This window comes from Rhineura floridana, chromosome 4 (genome assembly GCF_030035675.1).
Source record: "Rhineura floridana isolate rRhiFlo1 chromosome 4, rRhiFlo1.hap2, whole genome shotgun sequence".
NCBI lineage: Eukaryota > Metazoa > Chordata > Lepidosauria > Squamata > Rhineuridae > Rhineura > Rhineura floridana.
This window is the reverse complement of record NC_084483.1, coordinates 130,709,079-130,732,853: the sequence shown is the minus strand read 5'-3', so window position 1 is coordinate 130,732,853 and position 23,775 is coordinate 130,709,079. Positions and strand designations below refer to the sequence as shown.

Genomic DNA, 23,775 nt, shown 5'->3' with positions numbered 1-23,775 from the left:
TCAGTCTGCTGCATGTATATAGCCTTGCTCAGATAACTGGTGGTAGTTCATGGAGTGGGATCTGATCCAGCCCTCCTTCTCCCAATGCTCCACACATGCATAGATGTGATTCAGCCCTTGGTTGTGTACTTTAATGTAGTCCGTGATGTAGGCAGCACTCAGCATCTCTCCACACTCGTGACATGGCACCTTTTCCTCATGTCAGTCAATCCTTGGTGGCAAAGGCCACTTCACATGTCTCATATTTGAAGGGCCTCTCTGTCGCATGGACTCGCCACACATAGCTATTCAAACGGTCCGGATGAGAGGAACTCTTCCCACAGTGGCTGCAGATGGACGGCTTGTGCACAGCACCATCATGAGAAGGGACTTGATAGCTCATGAGGTCCTCCCACTTGAACCACTGCTGGCAGACAGGACACGGGGAAGGTTTCTCATCTGAATGCAACAATTTATGCCAACTGAGATGGTAGAGCTCCTGGAAGACTTTCCCATACGTCTCACATGCATGGTTCTTCTGGATGCATTTGCCTGATGCTGTAATGGTCACTAGCCCTGCTCCTGACCCTGCTGTGTTTCCTGCACCTTCGACAAGGACAGGTGTTCCCAGGGTTATCCCATCGATCGGAGGAGCACTAAGCAACCTGAAGGGAACCACAGTGGGCATTTTCATGGTTGTAGGCCCAGCACAAAAAGCTTTGGTCCCCATATGAATCGCTTCATGGCACTGCAGGTTGTAGCCATTTTTTATTTCTTTAGCATGCAGGGGGCAGATGTTCGCCCTTTGCTCTTGGGCTTCTTCTGGGCCTCACCAGCTGTGGTGTGGCTGAAGCTGCCTGCCACTTGGCTTGGGGCTTGGGTAGTTTGCAAGGTAGTACTAACCTTCCCACCACAATACTCAGAGGCAGAAGGTTGCTGCTGTTTCAAGGCGGCCCTGTCTACTGGGGAAGCAGACGGTGCAGTACCAGTAGTGGCAGCGACCACAGCAGCACCACCTGTTGTTTCCTGGGTTGCAGCCAAGTCAGGCAGGAGATCCACTTGGATGGATTCAGCAGGGGCGGTTGTCTGCTGGGAAAGGGCTGTTGTGGTGGCAGTCTGGAAGGAGCTTTGAATGTGGCCCTGACTAGCAGAAAATCTGGACTAGATTTTGGTCCCAACCTGCATAAGGTTCTGAACGTGACTCTGCTGGAAGCTGAAGCTACTCCAGTTGTTTGGGTCCACGGCAGTGGTAACGAGCAGGAGGGAGGGTTCAACTCAGTGAGAGGGGGGTCTGGAAGGGAGAGGGAATGAGTGGGGAACAGCAGCAATGTTGCACAGACTCAGGGGAGTGAGGTGGGAGGGGGGTATGTGCATTGTTGGATCAGGGTCCTGAACTCTCCCTTCCTCCTTTTCCATGTCAAGCTTTAATTAACAATAGAAACAAAGTGTCAGGAGCAAAACTGGCATTACATTTGTGGCCATCTTAAACCTCATTCGTCGACTAATAAGCACAATTGCATAAGATTTGTCTTTTACTGATTTAGTCATCCTAAGTAAATATAATCCAGTGTCACTTTCAGGTTTATTCCATTAGGCTGTGTCCTGCTGCCAGAGTAATTTATACGGATCTGAAACACAGCACAGCCCTGATGATCTCAGAGTAAAGAGACACTGACGACTTTTCCATGTGTATCTTGAAATTCATAGCATAGCTATGACAATTTAACTCTGAATATAATATAATATACAAGAAAATACAAAAAAGGTCTTTTTTCTTTACAAAAGGAAACTTTCTTACATAAGTTTAAAAATAAAAAGGCATTGACCCCACTGCATGAGAGTGGGCTCCTTCCACTGTCTCAGGTGGGATCCAAAGAGGCTCATGCATATGTTACTTGTCTAGTTTTAAAAGCCAATCTCCCGGAGCTCATGTGATAGAAATTCTGTAAGTGATCCAGAATTTCTGGTTCATACCCCAATACAGTGAACAAGAAGCTGTCCACAAATCAAACCTTTAAAGCAGGTGTTGGCCCATTCTCACTTTTGACTGACAGCACAAAACAAAGTGTTTGTGTGTTGGTATGAGGGAACAGCCAGCCCCTATGAAAGTGCTCAGAATGGAGCCTGGACCTTTTATTTTGCCTTGTTGCACATAGGCAGTGGGAAATAAGTTGATGAACTGTAGCATGGCAAAAGAGGAGTTTGGGAAACCAGAGATCGTACTCTATAAAATGAGCTGTCCCCAAGAGCAATGGCGCCAGGTCTCTGGAGGTTCTATCATGCCAGGTCCTTTCTATGTGTTGCGCTTTCAGCTCATGTCACTCTTCTTATGTTCAGCCTGGGCCCCCATTCTGTTGCACAGAGAAATATGAGATGCAGGTACATTCTGACCGATGCCTTGTACAGCAGCCAGTGTGGTGTAGCGGTTGGAGTGTCGGACTAGGACCTTGGGAGAACAGGGTTCAAATCCCTGCTTGGCCATGAGGCTTAGTGGGTGACCTTGGGCCAGTCACTGTCTCTCAGCCTAACCTACCTCACAGAGCTGTTGCGAGGATAAAATCAAGAGGGGGAGAATCATGTTTATACGCCACTTTGAGCTCCTTGGAGGAAAGGTGGGATATCCATGCAATAATAAATAAAATAAAATAACTAGAAAGGCTGTGTTACAGAATGTTCAGGGGGGGGGAAGTTCAGGGGGGGGGAAAGTGAAGGCAGTTTAAATTCCAGCTGGAAAGAACACCAAAAAGGAGCAATTTTCACCCTCTGCTGTCTATACAATAGAGAGTAGATGTTGAGCTAGCAGCTGAGATACTTCTTTCTCATCCCCCTTTTGAAATGCTGCCAGTCCCCATTCCCCCCTTTATTTATTTAAATATTTTCATTAAGAAATACAGCAAGGCAGTATACAACACATACAATTACAGTAACTTACAGTAAGAGCATCACAGTTTCTGTAAAAGCTGATTGGGAAGAAAGAAAGGGGGGGAAAACATGCTCCAAATGCCGGAGAGAATAACATAGTTTTCAGCAGATGTCTGAGGGTAGGCAGGGATGATTCCTGATGAGCCTGTACTGGCAGGGAGTTCCACAGGACAGGGCCTGCCACATGAAAGGCTCAGTCCCTAGTAAAGGCCGACTGAAACTCAGGGGTATAGGGAACCACCTCATCAGAAGATCTTGGTGACAGAGGTGGAGCATATGGAATCAGGTGATCCTTAAGGTACTTTGGACCCAAATTGTTCAGGGGTTTGTAAATTAACACAAACCTGAACCTTGAAATAAATATTATTTCAAAGATGCTTACTATGATGAGGAGAATGGTGTTCAACGTTAGAAAGTTAAACATGCCATCTTTCCCTGTCACTCCAGTTGAGCCCCTGTGAGTCCAAAGCCAAGGTCTGATTGGGTTACCCCTTAATACTATCTATAACTTATTTAGCCTGAATAAAAATAATAATTTTCTGTAGATTATCTATTATAATCAACACCTCCTCCATTAAGCCACTGCTTGGCCTGATTTGGGTGTTCAAGCAACACATGGGGGGAGGTGTGTCAGCCCCACCCACAATGTTCCCATCTCACATGTGCCATCTCTATCTCCCCATGTTGAGCAAGAAGGCCTGCAGGGGAGTTGTAAGCATTTTCACATGAACACACTTCGAAGCCCTCATGCAGTCAGAGTTCCCAATCGTGGGGAGGCAACTAAGAGCATCCTGCTGAGTGCAGTTAGAAGTCTCCTTCTGAGCTTTATCCTCAATGACTCAAAGATCTTCTGCAAGGACAGGAATGTAGGGGGAGGGGCTTTGTACATGCAAACCTGCACACCTCTTACACGTTCATTTTAAACTCCTTCTTCCAAGCTACACAGGAAGTGGATTGGACTGTGAAAAACCAACCCAAATTGTGTTTGCATTTTGACAAATTTGTAGGGCAGTCCAATATCTCAGAGAGGAGGTCAGGTCTCCTGCTCCCCTGGTGCATTCACTATAGCTGCCCAATTTCCCTGCTTTTTAAAGTTGGATAGAAATATCTGTTGGCTGTAGGTACGTTCTTAAATCGCAAGGTTTTTTGCCTATTAGTGAATATATTCTGGTATGTTTTTCCAGATGAGTAGAAAGTTGTATTGAAATTATTTGATTGAAATGTTGTTGTTGAGATATGGCCCTCAATGCTCAGTCCCACTTAGGAGCGGGCAGCTGTGATTTGTACTAACTGCAGTCTCTAAACCATCTTCATGTTCAGCCTCACATTCAACATGTTGCAGTGATCCAGTCTGGAAGTTGTCAGAGCATGAGTAACTGTGGCTAGACTATCTCTGTCCTTTAAGGGCCACAGCTAGCTCCCCTTTTTAAACTTCAGGTAAGCTAGGTCACAGAGATGAAATTTGTAAGTGATGAACATGAGATCTATAACACACATTCATGAATGGAAAAGGTACCATTACATTCTATGTAATAAAGTGGGTGACTAGCACTCCCTGGTGGACTGATGAAAACATTAAATAAGATTTTGATTAAATAAAACGAATGATTTCAATGTTGCTTTGTTTTTCCATTTTCTTCATATATGGTGTACATTATTCAAATTCTGGGATTTTTCTTTAATATTTATGGGTGTTTGCATGTGCATGAAATACTACCTTTGGTTAACTGCTAACCTGCCTGATCAATTGTAACATTACAATAAGCCAAAGTGTGTCTTTAAAAGCCTTGTGGGCATTGCAGACAAGTCTCCAGGGATTCAGCATAAAGCAGAATTTTGAAAGTCTTTTTATGGTACATGCCATTTATTTATTTATTTATTTATTTATTGTATTTATATACCACCCCATAGCCGAAGCTCTCTGGGCGATTTACAATAACTAAAAACATTAAAAACAAATATACTAATTTAAAAATACATCTTTTAAAAACAATTTAAAACACATGCTAAAATGCCTGGGAAAAAAGTCTTTACCTGGCGCCAAAAAGATAACAGTGTGGGCGCCAGGTGCACCTCGTCAGGAAGATTATTCCATAATTTGGGGGACACCATTGAGAAGGCCCTCTCCCTTGTTGCCAGCCTCCGACCTTCCCTCGGAGTAGGCACCTGGAGGAGGGCCGTGGATGTGGAGCACAGTGTACAGGTGGGTTCGTGTCAGGTATTGTGGTCCCAAGCCTTCTAAGGCTTTATAGGTTAAAACCAGCACCTTGAATTGAGCTCAGAAACATACAGGCAGCCAATGCAAGCAGGCCAGAATCGGTTTTATATGTTCGGACTATCTGGTCCCTGTTACCAATCTGGCCGCTGCATTTTGCACAAGCTGCAGTTTCCGAACCATCTTCAAAGGCAGCCCCACGTAGAGTGCATTGCAGTAATCTAATTTGGAGGTTACCAGAGCATGGACAACTGAAGCCAGGTTATCCCTGTCCGGATAGGGGCGTAGCTAGGCCACCAACCGAAGTTGGTAGAAAGCACTCCGTGCCACCGAGGCTACCTGAGCCTCAAGTGACAGAGATGGTTCTAGGAGAACTCCCAAGCTACGAACCTGCTCCTTCAGGGGAGTGCAACCCCACCCAGGGCAGGTTGGACATCCACCATCCGGTCAGAAGAACCACCCACTAGCAGCATCTCAGTCTTGTCTGGATTGAGCCTCAGTTTATTAGCCCTCATCCAGTCCATTGTCGCAGCCAGGCACCGGTTCAGCACATTGACAGCCACACCTGAAGAAGATGAAAAGGAGAAATAGAGCTGCGTGTCATCAGCATACTGATGGCAATGCACTCCAAAACTCCGGATGGCCACACCCAATGGTTTCATGTAGATGTTGAACAGTATGGGGGACAGAACTGACCCCTGCAGAACCCCATACTGGACAGTCCAGGGTGCCGAGCAATGTTCCCCAAGCATCACCTTCTGGAGCCAACCCGCCAAGTAGGAGCAGAACCACTGCCATGCAGTCCCTCCCACTCCCAACTCAGCCAGTCTCCCCAGAAGGATACCATGGTCGATGGTATCGAAAGCCGCTAAGAGATCAAGGAGAATCAATAGAGTCACACTCCCCCTGTCTCTCTCCCGACAGAGGTCATCATACAGGGCGACCAAGGCTGCTTCCGTGCTGAAACCAGGCCTGATACCCAAATGAAATGGATCCAGATAATCGGTCTCATCCAAGAGTGTCTGGAGCTGGCCTGCAACCACTTGTTCAAGGACCTTGCCCAGGAATGGAACATTTGCCACCAGCCTATAATTATTAAGATTTTCTTGGTCCAGGGAGGGTCTCTTCAGGAGTGGTCTCACCACTGCCTCTTTCAGGCAGCCAGGGATCACCCCCTCTTGCAGAGAGGCATTAATCACTTCCCTGGCCCAGCCGGCTGTTCCATCCCTGCTAGCTTTTATTAGCCAAGAAGGGCAAGGATCCAGCACAGAAGTGGTTGCACGAACCTGTCCAAGCACCTTGTCAACGTCCTCAAGCTGCACCAACTGAAACTCATCCAAAAAATTGGGACAAGGCTGTGCTCTGGATACCTCGCTTGATTCACCTGCTATAACACTGGAGTCTAAGTCCTGGCAGATGGTAGAGATTTTATCCTGGCAGTGCCTAGCAAATTCATTACAGTGGGCCTCAAATGGTTCTACCATGTCCCTGGGGACAGCGTGTAATAGCCCCTGAACAATTCTGAAGAGCTCCTCTGGACGGCAGATTAATGATTTGATAGTGGCTGCAAAATATTGTTTTTTTGCTGCCCTTACTGCCCCTAAATACAGCTTACCATAGGCACTTACCAGCGTGTAATTGCATCCACTAGGAGTTCATCTCCATCTGCACTCAAGCCGTCTCCTATATTGTTTCATTCCTCTCAGCTCTGGGGTATACCATGGAGCCGCATGAGCTCTACAGAAGAGAGGGCGCTCAAGAGCAATCATGTCAACTGCCCGGGTCATTTCTGTATTCCACAGTTCAACCAGGGTTTCGACAGGAGCGCCAGCCCTTTCAGCCGGAAAACTGATATGCCAACTGCCAACCAACTGTCATGGTTGTAGAGGCATGAATGAGATGGTACAGGACAGCACAAATTTGCATACACTCACATACACACACACACGACGTGATAAAACTATATTGGACTTGTTATATCAAGTTGTACATTTGCAAAACAAAAGCCACAGGAAGTTTAAAAATAGAGAATATGAGGCAAGCTTGTGGGCAACCTGTCTGTGTGCAAGCCTTTGGCCAAACTTGCGGTTTTCCCACAGGCAGGGTTTTCCTGCTTGTAGGTTTCCCACGGGCAACTGGTTGGCCAGTGTGAGGATTCTGGACTAGATGGGCCATAGGCCTGATCCTGCAAGCTCTTCTTTTCCTGTTCTTCTTAAGCTGCAGCATTGTCACAAGAGCCTGTAGAGTGGATGGGAGGGCAGAAAAGGAAGGAGTCTAATCTAGCCTTCCAGATAAAGGAAGGCTTTTCTGTTTGATATGGCGATTTATATTTTCTCTGTATATAATTAGAACTGAGCCAGGAGATTAAGAGTAACAATAAATGGAAAACTTAAAAGATATTTTAATTATATGCTATTTAAAAGCAGAGCTATTTATCATAAATGTTAATGTGTAGCTGACTATAAGTATTCCCCTGCCACTTGTAAAACACAAAATTTACATAATGAGTTTCTAAAACAAACTTAGTTGATAGTTAAAGTTATTCTGAAGAAGAGCCTTTGGTCCTGAAACACACTGGAGGCCTGCAATAAGCATTGGAACTGCCTCTCTGAATTCTGGGACTCTGTGATCTGGTCCTAGGACTGATGACAGCAGTTACACACTGAGCTTGTTCCATTTTAGGCTGTGCTTCCAACTACAGTCAGTGTGCAGTTCAACAGTGAATATTATTCTAACATCAAAGATAAATTATTATGGGAACTAAAACTACCATGGAATACAGCCATAATCTTTATGTGCTCAAGTCAGGAGAAATCCTATTCTCTCCAGCCAGCAGAAACTTCCAAAGGCCCATTTTGAAGGCCCATCACAGTGAAGAAAAATAAACTGCAAGAGGGGCGGGACAAAACTGTTCTAAACATGGACCACCATGACAACCTTTGTGGTTTTGTACTGATTAAAAGTCTGCCTTCTTGTTGCCAAAGTCCTTCGTCCCCCTCCCTCCCTCCCTTTTTGATATTAAAATGTATTTTGCTGGAACAAGCACTTTAGTGCATTCTTAAGAGCTCATAATTTTAGAAGCTTCTGGAGCAAACAACATGTAGATCCACAAACCAGGTTTTTTTTCTTCTTCTTAATCCCTGAAAGGAAAGGAAAATAAATGTTGGTAGCAGTGGGGATGGGCATGGGGTTGGGGAGAATTCACTAGTCAACCACAGCAGTGCACAGAAGACTTACCGTATATTCCAGCGTATAAGACGACTTTTTAACCCAGGAAAATCTTTTCAAAAGTCGGGGGTCGTCTTATACGCCGGGTGCTGAAAAAGAGCGGGAAAATTAAGTAAAAAAAAAAGCGGGAGTGGAAGCAGTCGCAGCCGCCGTCCAGAGAGACCGTCGCTGCGAGGAAGGCAACGCAGTGAGGCTCAAGAAGTTACGGCAGAGCCTGAGATGAAATTGACTCGAAACGGAGTTACTGCGCTGAGGAGGGAAGCCTCCGCAGAGCCTGAGATGAAATTGACTAGAAACGGCTTTACTGCCTTGAGGAGGGAAGCCTCCGCAGAGCCTGAGATGAAATTGACTCGAAACTGCATTACTGCCGTGTGGAGGGAAGCCTCGGCAGAGCCTGAGACGAATTGACTCGAAACGGCCAGATACAGGAGGGAGAAGCCACAAAAGGCTCCTGGGGAGAACTTGGGCAAACTCTATATTTTAACTGGAAAAGTTGGGGGTCGTCTTATACGCCCAGTCGTCTTATACGCCGGAATATACGGTAACTTTCCCTTTCAAACCATAAACTGAAAGAGCCTGGCATGCCAAATCTTCCATCAACAAGCAGATTGCAATGGGTTTACTGTAAATGCATCTCTAGCTTAAACACAATTAGAAACATCTCTTTTATAGTCAGGAAATCAGGAGACAACAGAAGCCAGAATGATTTTGCTTTTCAAAACAGCCAGTGGGTGGCAGGACACACCACAAGAAAGCAAAGGCCTGAATCAGTTAGCAGTGTGTGGGTATGCATGTATCTGTCTAGAGATCAAATGAGAGTGAGTGAGTGAGTGAGAGAGAGAGAGAGAGAGAGAGAGAGAGAGAGAGAGAGATGAAATGCGTATACTATATATGCATTTGATTTCTCTACACTTCATTACTTTACATTTGGAGTTGATTCATACGTACATTTCATCACTTGCTTCTAGAGATGGGACAGAGTTTCAACCCTTTGGAAACTAGGACAGAGAGCTAACTTCTAATGGGGTGAAAGACTTTCTGGAGAGGACCCAGGATCTGCTGGTTTCCAGCATGGGCAAGGCCTGCTGTGGAAATACAGGGAAATGACAAATGTTTTTCCCTCTCCCTTCTTGCCTCAGGGGGTTTAAGGTATGCACAACCTCCTTCAGGCATGATATAGTCCTCCCTCCCACTTGCTGTAGACCCTCCTATATCTGAAGAACTCTGTTCCGATTAGGAAGTGGGGTTTTTGCCTACCCTCACTGAGCTCCACATCGCAGATGGAAAAGTCTGTGATACAGTCACAGCCCAAAAACTAACATTGTGCAGAGAATTTCCCCAGTATTTCTTTAACCATTCTCTTATCAGTTAATGAGAACAGAAATTGCATCCAAAAATTCTCAAAGGGAAGAGAAAATGTTGGGAAGATTCTCATGGGTGGAGTAGGGTTGTTTTCAAAGTGGCCATAGGGTGTTTGTGACTGTCCTTTCTTTCATTTTACAAATCTGGGGAGGCTGTCTACTATGCTCCATTCCTGACAGCTATTTATTGCCATTTTTAAAAAAGAGAAGTCTTTTGACTCTTAAAGAAAATCAGTGCAGTTTTTTTAAAAAAAGAAAATATTGTGAAGAGGAAATTGTGGCGGCTGCTGCCAGACCTGGCACTAGCAGGCAACCAGGTTGTGCATGGGCCTGAGGGTTCCTGGGGCTCAGAAGGGCCCCTGCCTAAATCTATAGGCTGGTGCTGGGAGGGTGAAGCTCCACAATCTGTGCCAGTGTCAGATTGCAGGACATGATTTGCAGCCTGAGGTAAGAGGTTGATGTGCGCCACAACCCACACCCTGTGGCTCAACAGTGGTGCAAATTGCAGAGTGGGACTCGACCCTCCCAGACAACACCTCCCTCTGATGCAGCTGGTATGGGCTTAAATAGATCCGGCCACCCCACCTCCTGTGTTGCCACATCAGTGCAGTTTTTTTTTAAAAATAAAATATTGTGAAGAGGAAATTGTGGTGGCTGCTGCCAGACCTGGCCGCATTTGGAATACTGTTTACAGTTCTGGTTGCCTCATCTCAAAAAGGATATTGTAGAGTTGGAAAAGGTTCAGAAGAGGGCAACCAGAATGATCAAGGGGATGGAGCGACTCCCTTATGAGGAAAGGTTGCAGCATTTGGGGCTTTTTAGTTTAGAGAAAAGGCGGGTCAGAGGAGACATGATAGAAGTGTATAAAATTATGCATGGCATTGAGAAAGTGGATAGAGAAAAGTTCTTCTCCCTCTCTCATAATACTAGAACTCGCGGACATTCAAAGAAGCTGAATGTTGGAAGATTCAGGACAGACAAAAGGAAGTACTTCTTTACTCAGCGCATAGTTAAACTATGGAATTTGCTCCCACAAGATGCAGTAATGGCCACCAGCTCGGATGGCTTTAAAAGAAGATTAGACAAATTCATGGAGGACAGAGCTATCAATGGCTACTAGCCGTGATGGCTGTGCTGTGCCACCCTAGTCAGAGGCAGCATGCTTCTGAAAACCAGTTGCCGGAAGCCTCAGGAGGGGAGAGTGTTCTTGCACTCGGGTCCTGCTAGCGGGCTTCCCCCAGGCACCTGGTTGGCCACTGTGAGAACAGGATGCTGGACTAGATGGGCCACTGGCTTGATCCAGCAGGCTCTTCTTATGTTCTTATGTTCAGTGTGTGAGAAAGCATGCACACACAGTGCACTAGCACACTGATGTGACACTGTGGGAGGCAGAGTGGCTGGGCCTATTTCAGCCCCCGCTGGATGCATGGGGATTTTGGTGCCCAAGGCCCCCCTCATGTATGGCACAACCCTGCTGCTGTCGGGTGGGCTGGGAGTCTCTCATTGCAGTGACTACAGGCTGGGGGATGCACTCCTGCACTCACAGTGATGGTATAAAAGGCAGCCATCAGGAGTGATGGAGAGCAGGGCAGCTCAGGGTGACAACTAGAGGAAATAAGAGGGAGAGACCCTCCAGAAGTGTAGGAATCTAGGACTGGGGAGAGAAAATAAGCCAAACCTCTTGCTCAGTGGGGACTTTGGGATGGAGGCTTAAGGGGAAAGTAGGGAACCGTAAAGCAAGTCTGGGTAAAACTCCAGTGGTGATGCAGAATGAGGAGAGAAAGAAAAGCTGTATACCTTCTCTCTATTCTTTCAGGTCCTTTGAAGACGATATTGTTTAGACAGACCTTTTCAATTTGAATTTTCTCTTTTTTAACCAATCTGTATCTATTTATGTTTTAAATGATGTTTTTATGGTTGTTTTTACTGATTTTATTTGTATGTGTGTATTGCCTTGATATAGTCTTATGAAAGTGTGGATTATAAATATGTAAATAAATAAATAAATAAATACACAGGGACACAAAGTAAAAAGGAGAGCTTCTCTTAAAAATAAAACCATCAAGCCCACCCATCTCAGGCACTTGAGAGGCAAGTTTTCTGGTTTCTCCTGCTTCAGTTTAAGCACAGGGAAGAACTCAGGAGATAACTGGTCCCACTGAGCCTTTTCAGATTAGGAGACATGGACAGCCAGGGAGGCTGCAGATCACTGGAGAGCTGTCTAAGAACTGGAATGAAAAACACTCATACCATGCTTGGCCACCTCATCATGGCAAGATAAGTTGAACCTCACACCTACTGAAATTCTCAAGTGCCCTCCAAATGTGACAGAAAAACAGAATGCCTCTTTATGGGAGGAGAAAGAGAAAATGGAAAACAGGTTTTGACCCAACACTAAAAAACATTGCAGCCTTGTTGCCTTGCAGGGGTGTTGCTGTCAAGAGCATTCAATTGGGGGTAATCACAAAAGTGAGTACCCAATAGAATAGTTGTGAGTAGGTTTGGGGCAAGCATCATTTCATTCTCAGTTTGCTATGAGCAGGGGGAATGCAGGGCTGTGCTTGGCCTTAGTCATGTCAGCTGCCTCTTCTACTTCTTGTGCTCACCTTAGTCATATCAGCTGCCTTTACTACTTCCTGTGCTTGCCTTAGTCATATCAGCTGCCTCTACTACTTTCCTCTCTCCCTCTCCCAATGCCCAGCAAGAGCTTTCCTTGGAACAGAGGAAAGGTAATGTAGTGACAGAGGTGGCTTCAGATTAGGGATGGGGGAGAAATTTAGTTTGCATTTAAAGCCAAACCAATCAAATCCACACTTGCTGAAACAATATGAAAACCAAAACACACCCATCCTTTGCAATTTGCACGTATCCAAATTTTGCAATGAAGTTCTCCAACCAACCGGTGTTCACAAAAATGCATACATTAGGGGAGAGTGTGCATAAAATAAATAGTAGTGAAAACAAACAGCGATACATACTATTAGGAGAAATTGCTTGCAGAATGTGTACATTCGTCAAAACTGAATACAAAATGTCTTTGTTAGGAGAAATTCACACTAAATGGCTGAAGAATTTTCATGAGGATTTTAAAAAAATTCACAAATTGCTGCAGAATGTGAAGAACTGAATTAAGGATTGGAAAAATTAGAAACTGAGAGAACTGAAATTGACAGATCCTTCCATCTCTACTTCAGATACTTCCAGGAGCTAGTGGAGGATCTTTTCTCACCAAGGAATGGGATTTCCCCAGGTGGGAAAAATGCTCTGCTGGTACTTAAAAGTTCCTAAAGTATTTTGTTGGAATGCTCAGAATGGCTCAATCCCTTTTGGAATAAGCAATGGGATGCTAATTCATCTCTAGTTTAGAGGTAGGCCCCTCACCTCCTGGCTCACATTCCAAGGACTAATCCAGTGAAGAGGCTCTTTCAACCAGCTACCCTTCAGATCTTCCCTGTGATATGGAGGTTGTTTGACAGATTGTCTGTGATGCAGCAAGGAGCTGGTAAAAATGCCACCCTCTCACAGTGGAGTGAATTGTAGAGACATCAGGGTTTTGATGGAGCAGGAAGACTGTTTGTGTGTGCTCCACCAAAATTCTGCAAGGCAGAATATCCTTTTGATGACACCAGTGCCAAGAGTAACTACATGAAACTGCCCCTTGCCAGCCGCTTTGCATTTGAAACATCCCCTTAGCAGCTAAGGATGCTGGGAAAGTTTGCCAAAGCCAGATTTAGACATCATGGTGTGAAACGTGAAGCACTATCTTCAACAAAGCAGCATGTGACAATGACGTGACCTCTTTGCCACAGACTGATGTGTCTAAAATTCAGCATGAGATTAATGTTGGTTGGCCATCACCTTAGGCAGCCCATACAACTGTGAGATGGAAGGAAGGGCAGGATATAAATTTAATAAAAAAATAAACAAGACTGGAAGAGAGAAAGAGAGTGTGAAGTACACATCTTTGGAATGGCCAAATTGTAAGACACAGCTCTGAAACATTCACCTTGTTAAACTCCCATATTTGGACAGAGGATATGTTTGTAGACACATACATATATTCAGTTGTTTTGAAGGGATATGCGTTGAGGGAACTTCCCTCCACCCACTGCCCTTTAAGATGTGAGTCCTAAAACATCCAGATCAATGCTGAGACTTGGCTCAGGGCCACCTAGCAATGTCCGATAGCAGAATTCCTGGGAAAGCAAAGAGTGCCATATGCTGAAGAAAGATTCCCATGACAGTCAGAAAGAGACGAAGCTTTTTAGCAGATCCTATAAATCAACTAATCTTCTCATGTGTCCACTGGCTACCCCTGAATTCATGAAAACGCCAAAGAAGCCCACGGCTTAAGGACCACATTGTTGGAAAGCGTTGGCTTCGCCATTGAGCAGGGGAAAGTTGTGGATGCCTCCCCTGCCAATCCCACCACAGTCTTAGGGATCCATGCCAGGATTCTGTTCACAGAATCTGTGAACAAAAAAAAGCCAGAGTTACACAGAGGTGGTAGGAAATTCCAACAGGAGTAAATATTCCAAATGGGATGACATTTTTGAGGGATGTCAAAAAGTGTGTGGGTATGTGAAGAGAGAGAGAGAGATGTAGTTGTGTAGTACACTTAATACTGTATTATTGTTCCCAGTAAAGCTTGGCTGAATGTTAACATCATTTGAGCAAGCACTGATTATAAATCCACACCTGTTAAAATATATAATTTTAGTATCTCAGAGAAAGAAAACATCCATCTAGTTCAGGCCCCAGTTCCATCACATTCCTCACTACCTAGGTTGTCCTTTTGACATTACATGACAAAGAAGCACAGGTAATGAGCTACTTAACATCATAGTATGATTTTCTTATTGAAAAGTGGTTAGCAGATCTTAGAAAAGTTACTTTTTTGAACTACAACTCCCATCAGCCCAATCCAGTGGCCATGCTAGCTGGGGCTGATGGGAATTGTAGTTCAAAAAAAGTAACGTTTCCAAGCTCTGGTGGTTGGGGAGTCATGAGGGAGCTCTGAGCCAATCAAAGGGTATCACTGTGCCCACTTCAGGAAAGGTGGCGGTATTTTTACAGGACTTGTACATTTAGCTTTACCCAATTATTTGGGGAAAGATGCTTGCTAGAGGGTGCCCCTTGATTACTGTAAGAAATTAATTCAGTAAGGGTGTCAACTTGCATTTGACATGGTAGGAGTTCCAAGGGCTGATTAGGCTTGCACTTACACGATCCATTATGCAAGTCAGTCACAGCAGGGAAATTCCCCTGCACAGGAGCATCTTTGGCAGAAAACACAGGGGCTTCCTCTAAATAAATGATACTGGGCTTAAGCTTCTACTGAATAAATTATACTTAGCTTGAGTTTCCCCTGCACTAGCACTGTGCTCAGAGCAAAGGCAAAATAAGCACATGGTCTCAGGGTATGTGCACAGTTCCAGCTGAGCCAACCTTCCTGGTAACACTTTTTCACAAGCTTTGCTCCAGAAAGCAAGATATTTTATGGACATAAGGATGTAAGAACCCATGCTGGATCAAGCCAAGGGCTCATTTAGTCTAGCATTCTGTTCTCATAGTGGCCAACCAGATGTGTACAGGAAGCCCACAAGCACTCTTCTTATTTGTGATTCCTAGCAACTGGTATATAGAGACATACCGCCTCTGTTAATAAAGGCAGTGCATGGTTATGTTTAGTAGCTATTGACAGCTTTATCCTCCATGAGTTTGTCTAATCTTTTAAAGCCAAGATGGTGGTCATCCCTACATCTTATGGGAGTGAATTCCATAGTTCAGCTATGCACTGTGAGAAGAGGTACCTCCTTTTGTTTGTTCTAAATCTTCCAACATTCAGTCCAAAACATCTTGGGGGACACAAGGTAGGCGAAGCCGCAATGGCCATTCTAAGAGGCTATTGAAGCTCACTGGTAAACAAAAGCAACTAGCTACACAGAGTGCTGTCAGAGATGCATGGGAGAATCTTAATTGATCTGGACCATCCAGTTAAAATTGTATGCAGATACTGAATGGCTTCCTCACCTGTACTATGTATTATTTGAATCAACCCTCCATTGCAATGTATGTATTTCCAGAATGGGAATACTGACACTTTAAAAGCTGTTCAATAAACTAGATAGATATTTCTAATTTTTATTTTTTTAAAAAAAATCCATAACTAAAAACTAGGGCTGAGTAATGGCTCTGTGTTTGGGCTTAATAATAGGACTGTGCAAGGACTGTTCAATTTGTGGCTCCAATTTATAAATACAGATCAGGCCCAATCCGGTCTGGATATATTCAGACCTGATCTAATTCTATTTGGATCCAAATCTGGAGCACAACCAGGATATTACAAATCTCCGGATATCCCATTGATGTTCATTGCAAAACTGAAATGGCTGTATCTTTCTTTCTTTCTTTCTTTCTTTCTTTCTTTCTTTCTTTCTTTCTTTCTTTCTTTCTTTCTTTCTTTCTTTGACCTAGATTGGTGACATCGCAGCTGCTATATAGGGGATTAAACCTAACAAGCTGCAGGTAGATAGCTCCAGTTTTGTTTTTTTACACAGGGACATGAGATTTGGTGATACGGTAACCCTTATAGAGGATATTAACCCTGCCCAATTTTAGGTAGGTAGCTCCAGAAGTTTTCAAGCTAGACACTTTTAAAGTTTGCTTTTTTAAAGAAAGGTGTTTAAAAAAAAAAAGACCCTGTCTTATAGGTGGCAGATTGTCAGTGGCAGTAGTGAGTGATTAAAAAAATTAAAATATTATTTAATATTAATAACATTCACTGTGGTTAGCAATTAGAAATCATCATCATCATCATCATCATCATAATTCTGAACTCACAATGATGACTAATGTGCCCACAAGGTTTGGCTGGTTGGCTGCCTGGCTAATAATAATAAAAAAGAAGCTGGCTACTTCTTATTGTTTGTGAGTAGCAACTGGATAATAAATAAATAAAGCTGCAAGTTACAAATAGAAATAGATCTGGGGGGCTGGAGGATGCAGTGGGTAAAACCTCCATATAGGTCAATTTTAGTTAAAAATAAGGGACTTTCCTTAAAAAAATGTACCGGTGGTACTTGACCCCACAAAAAGTATCATGAATTATCTCAAGTTTGTTGCCAAATTGATGGAGGGGCTGTAATATGATGGGCATGTATTTACATCTGTGGTGGGAATGCCCCAGAGTACAAATATTTTGGACCAATGTATTCCAGGAAATAAATAAAATAACAAATCAACAAATTAATGCTACTCCACAATTGGCTATCCTGAATTTGTTCATAGATGATTCAGATCTGCAAAATAAAGCTTTGGTTACACATTTACTACACGTGGCACATTTCACAGTAGCACACTTTGGAGCTAATATAGGAAACTGGTATAAGCTGGTCTGGAATGAAGCAGTGTTAGAAAAACTAATCTAAAATTTCAGAATCTGTAAAGGTCAAAGTAAAAGCGATACATTTATTTTGACTTGGTATGGTTTTGTACAATATACAAACCAAGAAGAATACGATCAAGTTCCTTTGCCAGCATATAGATGGTTATGGTTTCTTTAAGTGCATCTTTCCCTTTCTCTTTTCTGGTTTATCTGATACTCAAAAAAAAAAAAAAAGGGAAAGGATAAGCACAAGTAACATAAGCAGTATACTGAAAATTATAAATGAAAATATCCTGGCTTTAAAAGTTGAAGTCCATAAATGTTCTGTAAAACCAACTAATATGAGTTTATCTTAAATTATTTGTAAGTATTTAAATATTTGTTAATATACTTGTATGATATATATATATATATATATATGATGGTTTGATTATGTTTAATAATGGTGTAAAATTAATAAAGATTGATTAAAAAAAAGAAAGTTGGTGCTAAATATGCCCTTAGGATTGAGAATAGAATAAAATTAAATTAAAAAACACAGACAATCAACTTAAAAAATGTAAATAAGGATGGGACTTGGATTTATTTGGAAAGTTCAAAAAACATGCACAAGCTGCACAGATGCCACCCAATCCCCACCAAACAGTTCTAAGAGACAGAATTTACAAAAGAGTTCTGCATTTTAAGACTTTAACCCTTCCAAATTTTAATTGGTGGGGTGATAGCATTCTAGTCTTCCTCCCTCTCTCATCACCCTGGTGTTCTCCTTTATGGTGTTGTAATTGCTCCATTTCAGAGACATCCTGCCTGGGTTCATTAGAGACTATTTTGGATGTAGATCTCTACAAATCTCTACAAATCAATTCAGGACTTGTCACTCTGTAGAGATTTGTAGCTGCTTCGACTTGATTTGAACAGGATACAAATAGGCCCAAACTGACTATTTGATTTGTGATTTGTACAAATACAGTACACAGCCCTACTGAATAATAAGGCAAATTGGGGTGATGTGGAGTCTTTCCCTCTCCCACATAAAACGCTGATGTCACTAAACTCCCTGAGTTGGATCAGTGCCCCCACAAAGTCAGAGAGCATTCAGTTGTTCTGTTTCTATTATTTTCCATGCCAATACAACTCTATGTTTTTCTATATAATATCTCTATGTTTCTCTAGGTTCATGGGCTTTACAAGAAAGTGAGGGTGTCAAAAAAGTTCCTTATGGAACACTGAAGAGTTCTGGATTGGTGTTTGTTAAAGCACAGCAGTGGTGTTCTTTTTTTAAAGTTTCATTTCAGGTTTTGTTTTTACATTGCCCTGCTTTAACAAAAACACAACAAAAGCCAGAGCTCTTCAAAACTCAGACAGTTTTCTAGACAGCCCCACATTGTAAGGCCTAATGGAGACCTGTAAAGACCTATACAGCCTATGAGACGACACCTACTGTAGAAAGAAAGGCCACTGTGAAGTGCAAAGTTTTAAAACAATGTACAAGCAAGAATACTCATGATTCAGCTGCCTCTTAATGGTTTTAAGATAAGAAAGAGACAAGCGCCACTCCCCCCACCCAAGAGATTATGAATCCCTTTTACAAAAAGCTCCTGGACCTATTTGTCTCCAATTTGGTGGACTTAATCCACTTTGGAGGTGCTTTGTGTATAAACTTCATCCACTTTGGCCAAAAGGGGGGAGAGTTATAGACATTTTTAGATACCCCATTATAGTGAACACAGAGCTTTGTTTCATACGAAGCAGCTCAGCAGCCATATTACAGACGGAAGTGGAGAGTGCATAGAGATACTCAGAAGCAGATCAGAATATTTAAAAGATGCAAGATGATTCTTGGGGTATGGGTGCACCCCTGCTATAGACCTAATAACCTGATATATAAAGCCTCCCATCCCCAAGGTGACACCTACCCTGTGGAATTCCCTCCCCTTAAATATTAGGCAAGCGCCATCTTTGTTATCTTTTTGGCGCCTATTGAAGACTTTCCTCTTTCAACAAGCCTTTTAAGTTGAGACCTATCCCAGTCTGCGTCTGTGTTGGAATTGCTTTTTAATATGTTCTTTTTAAAACCTTTTTTCCTAAACAATATGTTTTTTTAAACCTTTTTATTTAAGATGTTTTTCAAGCTTTTTTAAAGAATGTTTTTTAAAGTTGTTTTGTTTTAATGTATTTTAAGGTCTGTTTTTATGATGTTTTGAAGTGTTTTTACTGCTTTTGTTTGCCACCCCTGAGCTCCTGCTGGGAGGAAGGGCAGGATATAAATTAAATAATAAATAAATAAATAAAATATGCTTTTAGGTAATGTCAAGGATTTAGGTAAATGTGTGCGATGCCATGCGTGTTTGATTTTTTCCTGACATTTACATTTTTAAAGGTGCAAAAAGGAAATGTTGACAGAGTGACTAAACTAACCTGTCATTACTTGCTGGAAAATCAATCCTGAATCAGAATGTATTTAGGTTATTTATGGATCTACTGTAATGCCATGTGGTGAAGTATATGAGAAGAATTTTTAAAAGGTAGAATTGGCTCCATTTATATTCCATGGGCATGGCCTCAACAGCAAATTTGAAAATGAACAGGTTGATTGACCAAGGTGGTGCAAAGTATGGAGAAGCTGAGCTCTTGCCACAAACAAATGTCAGCAGACATGATTCACTAGCATTGGGGTTACCCTGATTTAACCACTAATTGATGAGGTGCCAGCAAACACCTTGTGACTAGGACCTTGCCTCTATCCCAGCAAACACTTCCTGGAAATTTGACAGCCACATAGGTCAATTACAGAGCAACGCATAAATAATAGTCACCATAAATGTGTTTTGCTATTTACAGTCAATGGTATTTCCCCCCACAAATGATAAATTCGGTTGTTCCAGTCAACGGGATCTTTGTTACTCAGCAGCTAAGGTCTAGAATGAAGTCAACATAGTCCTATAAAGCAATGTAATAAAATACCCTAAATATAATGCTATTAATCATATATAAAAACAGGGCTTAGCAGACCAAATGTCTGAAAAATACCTTTTCAGCAACATCAGTGTGGGTTTTGTTAACTAAAAAACTAAACCGAGAATGTCAAGTAGTGTTGCCATGTTGAACTGTGGGTTATCCAATGGTTCTTCTGCAAGAGCAACACCCAAATATGGTGTTAAAGAGAGAAGGAAAGCAAAAGGAGATAGAAACACGGTCAGAACCCTAAATGTAACAATACAGCAACTAGTACGTAGGGACAAAGAGAACTATTACAATAGTTACTGTATAGAAATAGAAGAGGACAACAAAAAGGGAAGAACAAGAGCCCTGTTCTAAAAGATTAAAGAAATTAAAGGGAAATTTAAACCAAGAGTAGGGATGTTGAATAATCAACAGGGGAACACACTGACTGACCGAGATGAAATAAAAGGAAGATGGAAGCAATACACTGAAGAACTCTACTGGTTTAATCTATATGCTGAACAATTCATACAGAAAACAGGATTGGACCAAGATGAAGGAGGTGTGAAAATTGGAGGGAGAAATATCAATCATTTAAGACATGCAGACGATACCATACTACTAGCAGAAACCAGTAATGATTTGAAATAATGCTATTGAAAGTTAAAGAGGTAAGCACAAAAACAGGACTACAGCCGAACATCAAGAAGACAAAAGTAATGGCAACAGAAGATTTATGTAACTTTAAAGTTGACAATGACGTTCCTGCCTATTTGGTAAGGGACAGGTTTGCCACACCCTATTAGTGGAAGGCTCGGGAAGGTTCCAGAAAGGTTTGTAATAGGTCAGGTGGTGCACCTTGTCCAATTGGGCAAGGGTTTGAGCAGCTATACATAGACTGCTCCTCCCTAGGCACGCACCTTTTTTGCCTTGCGGCACTTTGGAAAGGCTCTGTGACTGGTCTCGATCTCAGTGCTTCGCCCTAGCTCCTGTTCCGTGGGTGATTGTATTGGTGACGAGTTTTATTGCTTCTAATTGTTGTTTAATTTAATTGGGGGATTCCCCCCCCCAAATTTTTTCCCCTTAATCCCATTCCCATTTCACCCCCCCGTAGTATTTGTCTTTCCCCGAGCATTAGCTGGGGATTGAAGTTAACGTTGTGTTTTCTCTATTTTCCTAGCTCTATATTCTGTGATTGTGTTTATTTAGTGGCTCTATTGTTGCCTGTGCACATAATAATATTATTTAAAATCCGACGTTACTTACCGCGTTGCGGTTCGGCGTGTATCGGGCGGCCCCATTGACTTGCTAATTCCTGCATTGGGTGCCTGCCGCGCTTGATTGGGCAATCGTTCGTTTGCGTGGTTTCGGCGGGGCGACGCCCGCGGGAGGCCTGCCTGCATCGTGCGCGGCCGTTTAAGTTGCCGCCCTGCGTTTGCCTCCAGTTTACCTAATCCGTTTGCCTTTGTGTTTTTTGCCTATTCACATTAAGTGAATAGGCCAGTTCAGTTAAATCCCCCCCTCCCTCCCCTTTCCTCAGTCCTCTTCTTCCGCTGATCAGCTGTGAGCTCTGATCAGCTGTAGGGCGACGCGGGAGGCTTTTCCTTGCATCTCTCCAGCCGTTTGTGTTCGTTTGAATTTTCCCGCCTTTTTCGTGTTATCCCCAGTTGCGGTTTATAATTTGTATTTGCAACGTTCCCCTCCCCCCTTTTACTTCTATAGCAATCTAGTAGAGCTTAATCAATTTGATTCTTGAATTAATTATAAACAATAAATATATACATAATTAAATAAAAATAAATAAATTAATAAATAAAAAAATTAAAAAAAGAATTTATTAATATTGCATTATATTGATAATTAATTAATTAGTAAGTTGTTTTAATATATACATTAGGAATTTTAATTTTTTTAAATTTAAAAAAAAAAAGAAAAAATTTTTTAAATAAAAAGATAAATTATTAGTAGTATTGGGAATTAACCGGTGCTTCTTTCTTTAACCCCCCCCCTTCCATTTGAAATACATTGTGTTTTTAATTTCTTTGGCTTTTGGTTTTTGGTTCAATTGATTGCTTGTTCACGTGTTGTTTTATGGTCACTTCCCGTTGGCTATTTGCAACGTGTAATTTGTTGCAGCGTACATTGGTATAATCGTTGTTGTTATTATTGACAAGTTTACTGGAATTCATCATGCCTCCGAAGAAGGTTCAGCAAAAGAGAGGGGTTCGTGTGGTGAAGCTGGCCGCTAAGTGCCCCCTGGAACAGCAAGAGTGTCTTTCCTCAGATGATGAAGGCGACATGGGGACAATTCGTGCTTTGGTGGCAAGGATGGAGGCCCTGGAGAGGGAGAGAAAGTGCCCCTCCGAGCCAGGGGCTGGGCCTAGCACCACCCCTCCAGGTAAGAAGTCGGCCCGCTTGGCTGCAAAAGCGACTAAAGCTAGTATTCTTTCTGATTTGGTCGCCAGAATTGGTACCCTTGAGGCGGCAGCGCCCAGAGATGCCTCCGCCGTCCTTTCCGTCCCAGCTGGCCCATCAGTGGTTCCTTCCGCATTCATCTCTTCTGGTATTCCGGTCTGTGCTGGTGCTGGCATTCCTCAGGAGCAGCTTCAGCAGATTCAACCTGCCATACGAGTTCCTCTTCCAGTTACTTCTGCGGGTGCCTCATCGGCTGTGGTGGCGTCGCCAGATGCTTATATGGGTGAGTTGAGTGTACCGTTACATTCGGATAGTACGCATGTTCAGCAGATGCAGCAATCGCCTGCAGCCACTATGGCGCCTGGTGGTGCACAACAGTCCCTAGTTTATATGGGAGGTGTATTAGTCCCGCAGCAGCCTGTGCTCCCTTGGCCCACGGCGGCAGTATCTCCCTGGCAGTCGGCATTGGCTTCCGCTAGTACCACGGCTACTCCGCTGCCTCTTCCCTCAGGTGTTTATCCGCAGGGTGATGGTTCCCTGCCATTGGGAGATCATTTGCTGCCTTCAACTAAAGAAAAGATCTGGCGGGGTGAATACATTGATATATTTACACTCCTTTTTCGTGAATCCGAGGCAAAACACAAGGAAGGCTTAGATGCAACTGAGTGAGAAGTAGCGATAAAAAAGAAAGTGGATCGCATATGGCCTAATTGGCTTAATGCGTTTACCGTATATATGGGTGTGATGACTCAGGTTTATCCATCCAGGGCCATGTCTCTGATTAAATATCAGGACATCATTCATAGAGCCTTTAGAGAATTCTCTGGGACCGCTTGGTTGCGGTACGATGAAAATTTTAGGCAGAGGGCGGCTTTGGATCCCACGCTTCGCTGGGACATAGAACATCCTGGTCTTTGGCTGCGTTCTATGACTGCAGCCAGACCTTCATTGGGTGATAGAGCCGATAGTGGGCATCTTTTGGTGAGTTCTCAGACTTCAGCCTCCAGTTCTAATCGGGGCTGGCAACGGGTTCAACCCCCTCAAGTCTGCTGGTCTTTCAATAGTTCTGGACGTTGTTACAGGCGCCAGTGTCGGTTTCGACACACATGTGGAATCTGCGGTGGCAATCACCCCAGTTCCAATTGTCAGCGAGCCCGCCTGGCTCGACGTGGATCAGGGGAACAACAACAACCTAAACGTGGATCAGGCAATAGTGGCAGTACGTCACAAGGCCAGTAGCCCTATTAGGTTGCTTCCCCTAGCCAGATTATTGAGTAGTTACCCCAACAGAGTTGCAGCTAGATGCCTGTTGTATGGTTTTTCGG

At 43.2% G+C, this 23,775-nt stretch overlaps 1 pseudogene; it reads right to left on the bottom strand.

The window, feature by feature from the left end:
• LOC133384189 (myc-associated zinc finger protein-like) lies at positions 1-21,438 on the bottom strand (annotated as a pseudogene).
• Between the last annotated feature and the right edge of the window lie 2,337 nt (positions 21,439-23,775).